Below are 9,084 nucleotides of genomic sequence, written 5' to 3'. Positions count from 1 at the left end.
AGGGGAATTCACCATTTATCATAGATAGATAGATAGATAGATAGATAGATAGATAGATAGATAGATAGATAGACAGACAGACAGACAGACAGACAAAATCTCCAAGTGCATATATGGAAGACATATAGGATTGGATCCTAAGAATAGTAGGCAGGGTTCCATTCACATAATCTGCTTCCTCTGCACTGTAGTCCCTTGCAGTCCTCAAACCCTGCTCCAGAAGGTTTGAGGACCATCCAGGATGGTGTTCAGTGAGGCTTGGAGGGCTACAGTTGTGGAAGAATGGTAGGGATGGTGCGGGCACAAAATTCTGTCCAGGAATCTGGTGGAACCCGCCCTGCCTGCACTCCTGAGCCCCACTCACTGAGCCCCTGCCCCTGCTCACCCCCTGCCCGTGCTCGGCAAGCGGCCCACATTCATCCTGGCAGTCTCATCAAACTCCGTCATTGCCGATTTTTGAAAAATAAAATGGTGATTGCAAAAATGCACATATTTACATGAGCACAAAAATGTGCATTTTTGTGAATGTGCACATTTGCAAAATACACATTTTCATGCATATGCAAATGTGTGCATTTTTGCAATTGCCATTTTGTTTTTTAACAAATGGTGACCATGGAGCTCACAGAGGCTGCCAGGGTGAGTGCAGACTGCTCACCAAGTGCAGGAGGGGCTCAAGTGCTGTCTGGGGACTGATGAGCGGGGGCAGGGGCTGGGCAGGCACCCACAGAACTTGGACAGGGGTGGATTCGCACATCCCTAAAGAATGGTAAGAAACCAGAAATCTCTCCTCCAACCCCACCCCTTTTTTTACGTATAGAAGTGCATCCAGCTTGTGCAAGGAGCTCTTTCGAACAGGGTTGATTAACCCCTTTCAGCCCAAGGGCCAAATTCAATTTCAGAGAAGCTCTCAGGGGCCGCATTCCAGTGGTGGGAGTGGGCCGAAAGTAAAGGGGCGGGGTCAAAAAATACCAGGATATTTTCGCTTACATCTCTTGCTGTCCATAACAAGGCCTTAGGGGAAACATTTCAACCTTTTAGAATGGGGGAAAAAAACTGCACAAAAGGCAGGAAATCACCAAATGACCAGTGCTTGGGGGGATGGGTGGGTAGCCAGAGGAAGGGGACATTATGATTTGGGGAGTCCCAGAGAGCCAGATTGGAACCCCAGAAGCCTGCAGTTCTGCACCCCTGCTTTCGATCCAAGCCACATTCTATCTATTAATATTATTTTTAAATTCAACACAGACTCTTATGATGACAAAAAATTCCCCAATTCCATCCAGTTAGGCTCTTTTGTCTATTGTTGGTCCATTTCAGCTCCAGTTTTCATAAGAAAGAAAAGCGGGGGGGACCCTTTACCAGGAAATAGGGATGTACAGACTGTGTAACATCCACTCCATCTGTGTTTCGCAGATTGCCAGGTGCGGATTGCCATCTTGCTCACACAGATGAATGCAATGTTTTTTTCCCTGTCATGCGGAAAAATACACAATTCCATAAGAGGTTTCGTAAGAATTTACATAATTTACCTTCATATGTAACTTTTAGCGTATTGTCCCCCATTCCACTTTTCATCAGCAGAAACTTGCATATTTTCCTACAAATAAATATGCATACATTTCAGGAAAGTAAAAAACAACTTCCAGAAGTCCATGGACTCCGTGTAGCCTGAGCGGGTCACTCCGCAGCCGATTCCACAGTTCAGATTCTTAGAAATCCAAGCTCATTTTAGTCCATCTTGAATTTCCCCAGCATCCCTACCAGGACAACAAGCGCCACATTCAACTCTATTCCATTCTCTGAAATGATACTAACTGTGCCTCCTTTGAAAGGAACCCTTGAAACCTTCCATTCCAAAAGGTATCCATTAGTTCAGGGGGATTGCCAAATGCCATTCAGTGAGAGCATATCTGATAGAGAGGAGCAACTGAGGGGCTATAATGAGCCTGACAAATGGAAGGGACCACCAAACTATGGAGTCTCACAGTGGAGAAGTTTAATATGCAGGTCATCAAGGAGAGGAGAGACAATTGGACAATTTGAAGGGCAAATCATACCAGAATTTTGTGCAACCCACTGAGCACAAATGACAACTATGCCCAAAGACAACACTCTGGTGCACTGATCTACTGTATAATTCCCAGACACCGTAAAAAAAAAATGTAAACAGCCTTGCTGTGTGCATTTGCATGCATTCAGGGGAACAGGAAAGAGGAAAAAAGGCTGGAGGACATTTTCACAAGCTACTATTTAATTTATTCACAAGGTCAAGTTTCAAATGGCATTCAAATGTTTTTTTGGAAATACGTCAGGAACATTGTTTTATTTCATGGTATTGAGGTAACATCTCAGTATATCAGTATAATGTGGATGCAGTATAACGAAGAAGTTGTTGTGATAGCATTGGACTGGGCTAAATAGATAGAATGACACACTCGTGTGGTAAAAGGAAATATTTAGATCACCCTTCCCAACCTGGTGCCCTCCAGTTGGGTTGCACTACAAGTCCCATTATCCCCAGACAGCATGGTCTTTCTGGAGGGCACCAGGTTGGGGAAGGCTGTTTGAGATGTTAGAATTTGGTGGTTGTTGTTGTTGTTGTTGTTTTAAATTACTGAGCCTCATAAGCACATGAAGCACTACGGAATCATTCCAAATAATTGATTATTCGAATAGTAACAAATGACCTTACTGTTGTTGAGACGGATAGCTAGGGGAAAGGATTGCTTCAGCTTTTTTTCTGGATCATCTTCTTCCACCATACACTACATGGTGTGTGTGCTTTTTTTCAAGAATACAGACCAATGTTGCCCACACAGCTGTCTATGGAGATATTTGCCAAACTCCTTGAAATGTAGTGGTAAAGTGTAGGGACCGGTCAATTTTGTACAGTCCTGCAGAGAGCTAATATGCGCAAGTCTGAAATATTTTTAACAGCATTGGGATGCATAGAGGGGTTTTTTTTTCCTACAGAACTTACATTACAAATTTATTTCCTCAGTTTCTAAAGGGCAATTCAAACACAGAAAGACTCAGGCTTCTGCAGAGAGCAACATATCTGTATTCCTGCCCGAATAGGCCCTCCCTTCAAATCTGTCATAGATTATCCACATGACCACAGTCTACCCATGGCCATGTATAAATGTGTATGCTTAAGCCTCAGTTCACACAAAATGTTTTACAAATGTTACGAAGATGGCAATGAGACCCTGAGATTCATGTTCACACAATGCATGAATAGAACAGACAAACCAGTGTCATGTGTGAAGCAACCCTACACCCTGTATTTAAGGGGCCAAACTAGAACAGATGTTAATGGCATGAATGCAATTAATGTGCATGTTTTCTGTAATGTAAATGACAGCCTCTGGAGACTTCCCTTGCAATGCAAATACCAACTTCAGAGTGGGGTGTTTTCTGTCAGGAATGTGGCAGAAGAGAAAGGGTTAAACTTCACCACCACCACCACCACCCAGGCACTCAGTCGGTCCCAAGACAAAAATACAGAGAAAGAAAAGAAAACAACATGGATATGAGTAATTGAATGGATACAAGTTAAACAAATGAGTAACAACAAAACAAATGTGATTCGGACAAATGGATAACAAAATGAATGAGGTCTTTCATACTGAGAAATGAAAGGAATAATGTGACCAAAAACAAAAATTCTTCCAGACCCTGACTAAAAAATAATATCAAAATTTAATTTCCTTTGACATTCCCTCTTAGCAGCAAATATTAGGGCTGTGCAGGGACCCCCTGATCTGACTCGGAAGCCGCTTCACAGCTTCTGAGGTGGGCCCAATCCGCCTTGGGCAGATTCGGTGGGGGCGACCCGCCTCAGCCCTGAACCAGAAGCAGGTTCCCCCCCAGGCCCTCCCAGCTCCTTACCTCAGCCACCACCTCCTCTGCCACCTGCTCCGTTGCACTGCCTTTGCTGCCGCCCACTGCTGCTGTCTTCGCCGCCTCCAGCTCTGTGCCGCCTCCACCGCCTCCTGAGGCCTGGATGTGCAGCAACTCTTCTTCCAGGGAGTCACCATTTTTAAAATGGTGACTCCCTGCAAGAAGAGTCACCACACGTCCAGGCCTCAGGAGATAGCAGCAGGGGGTGGCAGCGGGCAGTGGCGGTGGCGAGCTGCTCCCGCTTTCGCCTCTGGTGTTGCCATCTCCTGAGGCCTAGACACATGGCAACTCTTCTTGCATGGAGTCACCATTTTTAAAATGGCAACGTCCTGGAAGAAGAGTCACTGCATGTCCAGGTCTTAGGAGGCGGTACAGTGGCGGATGCAGCAGCGGTGTAGCAGCAGAGGTGGCGGAGAGGAGAAGGCGGCTCAGGTGCCGGGGGGGGCTGGTCCAGGAGTACCGAGTGCACTGAGCCCCCAACCCACTCCGGGCCACTTCATGCCCCTCCGCTTCGCCTCAGAGGGGGCACAAAGTGGCCCGAAGCAGCCCGCTTTGACTCAGGTTTTGGGCCTCTCAGGCCAAAGCAGTGCACAGCCCTAGCAAATATCATTTCTCAGGAACACATTGTAAAAGTTATTTTCAATAAATGGCCTCTGCCTTCATTTGCTTGCATATGGGGGCAGTTCACATATAATGACAATGTTTTGGTTTAAAAGTGGATGGGTTCTTGGGGACACATGGATGGGCTGCCTGCAGTGCATCCAATTCTTTCATTTTACAGCACAGCCCATGATTGGTTCCTCCGTAGGTTGTTGAGCATAACATCTGAACATGGACCAATGGGTTATTTAGGCACTAAACAACCCAGCGGTTAAACCAACAACAAAACCTGGGTTGACTGCTGGGTTGGTTAGCCAGTAACAACCCAGCAGTCCAGCTTTGGATGTCATGCTCAACAACCTACAAAGGAACTGATAATGAGTTGTGCTATAAAGCTGAAATAGTGATGTGCATTGCTGTGGAATACACCCCTTTGGGGGCTTGACAGACTCCCAGCGAGCACCCAACTCAGCTCACATTTGTGGGCCAAGCTGTGGTTTTTTTCCCAAAATCTGGGAACTTTTTTTCCATTTCTTTTTTAAAGAAAATCTTGAATAGAAATGTGCGCACATTGCAAGGTACAATTTGTGTGATTTACACAAATTTCAGCTTCCATTTGTGTGAGTTATGCAATTTTTGGCTGTAAATTGTGTAATTTATGCAAATTGCAGCCTCTTGAGCCAATTACGCAAATTGGGGCTGAGATTATGCAAATTATGGTCCTGCAATTTGCGCACATTTCTATTTATGTTAATTTTTAAAAAACACACAGAAAATCCGTGAGCTGGCCTGACTCAATACAGATTGAGTCAGGCCAGCTCGCAGGGAAAGGAACTGAAGCCCGGAGTCCTGAGCTGATGAAACCTCGGCGAGCTCCACCCCCCAGACAGATTCCTCCAACATCCCTAAGCAGAACAGGCAGGTGTGCTGCAGGCAATGTGCCCACACACATCCCTGACAACTCATCAGTTTTTAAACATATGGGTTGTCATTATGTATGAACCAGGTCCCAGGCTAAACACAATTCACATGGTAGCACAGCCAGGTAGTTTAGTTTTAGACCCCCATCTTAATGGTCTTTTGTGGGGGGTGGGGACCTTTAGATGGCCATGTGTATCTTCAGTCATACCTTTACTGAACATACCTTTATGTTTAACTTCAGTAATACCTTTAGCACACGACTAACTTTTCTCTTCACACACCCCCAAGCTCCAAGCCATGCTTTACAACTGCTTCTACGTTTCTGATATGTCAGAATAATAACCACAAATTATTTATTTATTTCATTTATATCCCACCTTTCTTCCATCGTGGAACTCAGGGTAGCTACATGTGGTTCCCAGTAGTCTTCCCTCCAAGCACTGACCAGACCCAGACCTGCTTAGCTACAGCAAGGTAGCTGTCTCATATGCCTTCAGACCATGCCTGGGACCAACTGTTGACTGTTTGTCAAACCCGATGTGTGTGTGTTTAAAAAAAATACTAGAAGCACATGCAGTTTTGCATTTTAAAACTACTTAGTTCATAGCATCATCATCACTAAAGGAATAAAATGGAGGTGGTTTCTAATGTCCTGATCACCTGGCACTCTCTGGGACAATTGGTGTGGCCCTGCGCTGTATGGGGCTCTGGATCTTTCCCCCAAGATCCAGCCTACCTGCACCAGTGAATTCACATCTTGCTTCTGCATCCATCCAGGCACTTAAAGGGGAAGAGTCCCTTTTGTGCTTATGAGTAAAAGGGGGAACGGATCACAGATGGAAAAGAAAAGCTCAGATAACCATAGGAACCCAGAAGCTGGAGTGTGCTCAATTAATTAGAGCTGTTAAAAATAAAGAAAAAGAGAGCAGTCTCTCTGGACAGATATTTAAACGCTGGTAATAAAATAACACTACTGTACCACTATGGTGGCTCTTTCAGTTGCTCACTGAAATACTTCAATTACAAAGTAACAATTTTCTATTGTTAGGAGTTGCCACTATTCTCTTTTTTACTGATGTCATAAAGTAGGTATTTATGAGAGTAGGTTATTAAGATCAATAGTATAAATGGAACACCTAATTCTGTCTTTTTCAGGCCAACACAAAGCATTCCTCTGGTGGAATCCGAGAGAATAAAAGGTGACTGGTTACTGTCAGTTAACCCTAATCCAAATGCAAAGAGCTCACCCTATTAACAATGAGTCATTTTTACATGTTTCTTAGATCTAAAACTATCTTGTCCCTAAGTAGCCTTTTATGAAAACCAGAATTCATAGCAGGACTGGATTTGTCGCACTTATAACTTCCACGTATTGAAACTCGGGGATTTTTTTCCTATTGCATTTTTTTAAATAGAGACTTCATTGCTCAAAAGCCATTTATTTAAATGTTTTTGAAAATAAGTATCATCCCTTTTCCTTTCTATGGGAAAAAAATGGAAGGAAAAGGATTTTTTTCCTTAAGAGTTCTTATTCTCAATCACTAAGAAATTAAGAGTCAATTCAGATTAGGGCATTGTGACCATTTCAATAGGGGTGTTTGCCTCCGTGAGTACCTCCTGTTACAATGCTTCTAATCAGGATCCATGTTTGAACTAAGAACATAAGACGAGCCATGCTGGATCAGACCAAGGGTCCATCCATTCCAGCATTCTGTTCACACAGTGGCCAACCAGATGCCTGTGAGAAGCTCACAACAAGATATGAGTGCAACAGCACCCTCCCGCCCATGTTCCCCAGCAACTGGTGTACATAGACTCATTGCCTCTGGTTCTGGAGGTAGCACATAGCCATCAAGACTAGTAGCCATTGATAGCCTTCTCCTCCAGGAATTTGTCTAAGCCCCCTTAAAGCCATCCAGGTTGGTGACCATCACTACATCTTCTGGTAGTGAAATCCATTGTTTAATTACGCATTGTGTGTAGAAGTGCTTCCTTTTATCTGTCCTGAATCTCCCACCGATCAGCTTCCTGGTATTCAGGTTTTAGTATTATGAGAGAGGGAGGGGGGAAAAAATCTCCCTACGCACGTTCTATACACCATGCATAATTCTGTGCACCTCCATCATGACTTATTTATTTATTTATTTATTTATTTACAATATTTGCATAGTGCTCCACATCTAAAACAGTTTTTGGAACAGTGAACATAAAAGGTTGTCTCCCCTTACTCTCCTTTTTGGCAAGCTAAACAATCCCAGCTGTGGTAACCTTCTCTCATAGGGGAGATGCTCCAGCCCCTTTATCATTTTACTTGCCCTTTTCTGCACTTTTTTTAGTTCTACAATATCTTTTTTTTAGGTCTGGTGACCAGAACTGTACACATTCTAAGTGTGGCTGCACCACAGATTTATATTGGACAGTATGATAATAGCAGTTTTATTCCCCATTCCTTTTCTAATTATGCCTAACATGGAATTTGCCTTTTTGCACAGCATCCACACACTTGGTTGACATTTTCATCGAGCTGTCCACCACGACCACAAGATCTCCTTCTTGGTCGGTCACCGCTAGCTCAGATCCCATCAGCGTATACTTGAAGTTGGGATTTTTTACCCCAGTGTGCATCACTTTACACTTGCTTACACTGAACCGCATTTTCCATTTGGATGCCCATTCTCCCAGTTTGGAGAGATACTTTTGATCCAGTAAGTGTCGCTGCTTCCTCTTCCTCTTCTTCAGTAACTGATCTTGGAGGCATGGGAAGAAGGAAAGCAGTGGGGGCATCCGAGTCCCCAGAGGGCTGTCACCTCCCACTAGGGAAACTGGGACAAGGTTCAATCACTTTAGGGACGAGCAAGAGACACCCCTGGTTCAGGTGCTATATCCACTATCTCGTTTGTGCACACAGCTGCTCAAAGAAGACCAGCAAGCAGTAAGCTTGGATAAGCATTGGATAAGCATCTTCATGGAAGTCACAGAGGCAGCCTCCAAGGGGAAGGCAAGGCACATCAGGGATGCAAAAGTGGCCACTCGAGGTAACTGCCACTTTCACTCTGTGGGTTTATCCAACCCTACATCACTAATCAGAATGCCCCCCGCCCTCCATTCGGGGTTAGTTGTGCTGTTGTTAGTATTTAAACCTTTTACAGCCTGGGCCTGGACTACCTGTAGGAGTATCTTCTCCAATACATACTCTCGCAGGCACTAACATTTTTGGAAGAGGGCGGGATACTGATTCTCTTTTTCAGAGGGATGGCTTTGGCTGGCAATAGTGAGATCTAAGGCCTTCTCTGTAATGGTGCCTCATTTGTGGAAATCCCTGAGGGTGGCCACTTATGAAGCAAAGAGGAAATATATTTCCAGAAAGAGGGCAGCAATTTGCATGAACTTTGCGCATATGCTTATTCATATGTATAGATGCAAATTTAGAAATTAAGATTAGAGAATTATCAGTAGAAATTCAGCACACTTCACCCCAGTCCGGAAGACTGTGACCAGGTGACTTGCGCATCTTTGCTCAGCCGGCTGTCCAGGAGTGAAATGTGGATGGGCGACAGTTCTTTTTATGGTTCTTTATGGTTCTGTCCACCTGAACTAGACAGGACAGCCCTTCAAATAGAGTATGGTCCTCTGGCAGTTCTTCAAATAGAGGACTGT

Source organism: Heloderma suspectum, chromosome 1 (genome assembly GCF_057233095.1).
Source record: "Heloderma suspectum isolate Gila_16-S chromosome 1, 16-S_ref, whole genome shotgun sequence".
Lineage (NCBI taxonomy): Eukaryota > Metazoa > Chordata > Lepidosauria > Squamata > Helodermatidae > Heloderma > Heloderma suspectum.
This window is presented reverse-complemented; position numbering follows the sequence as displayed.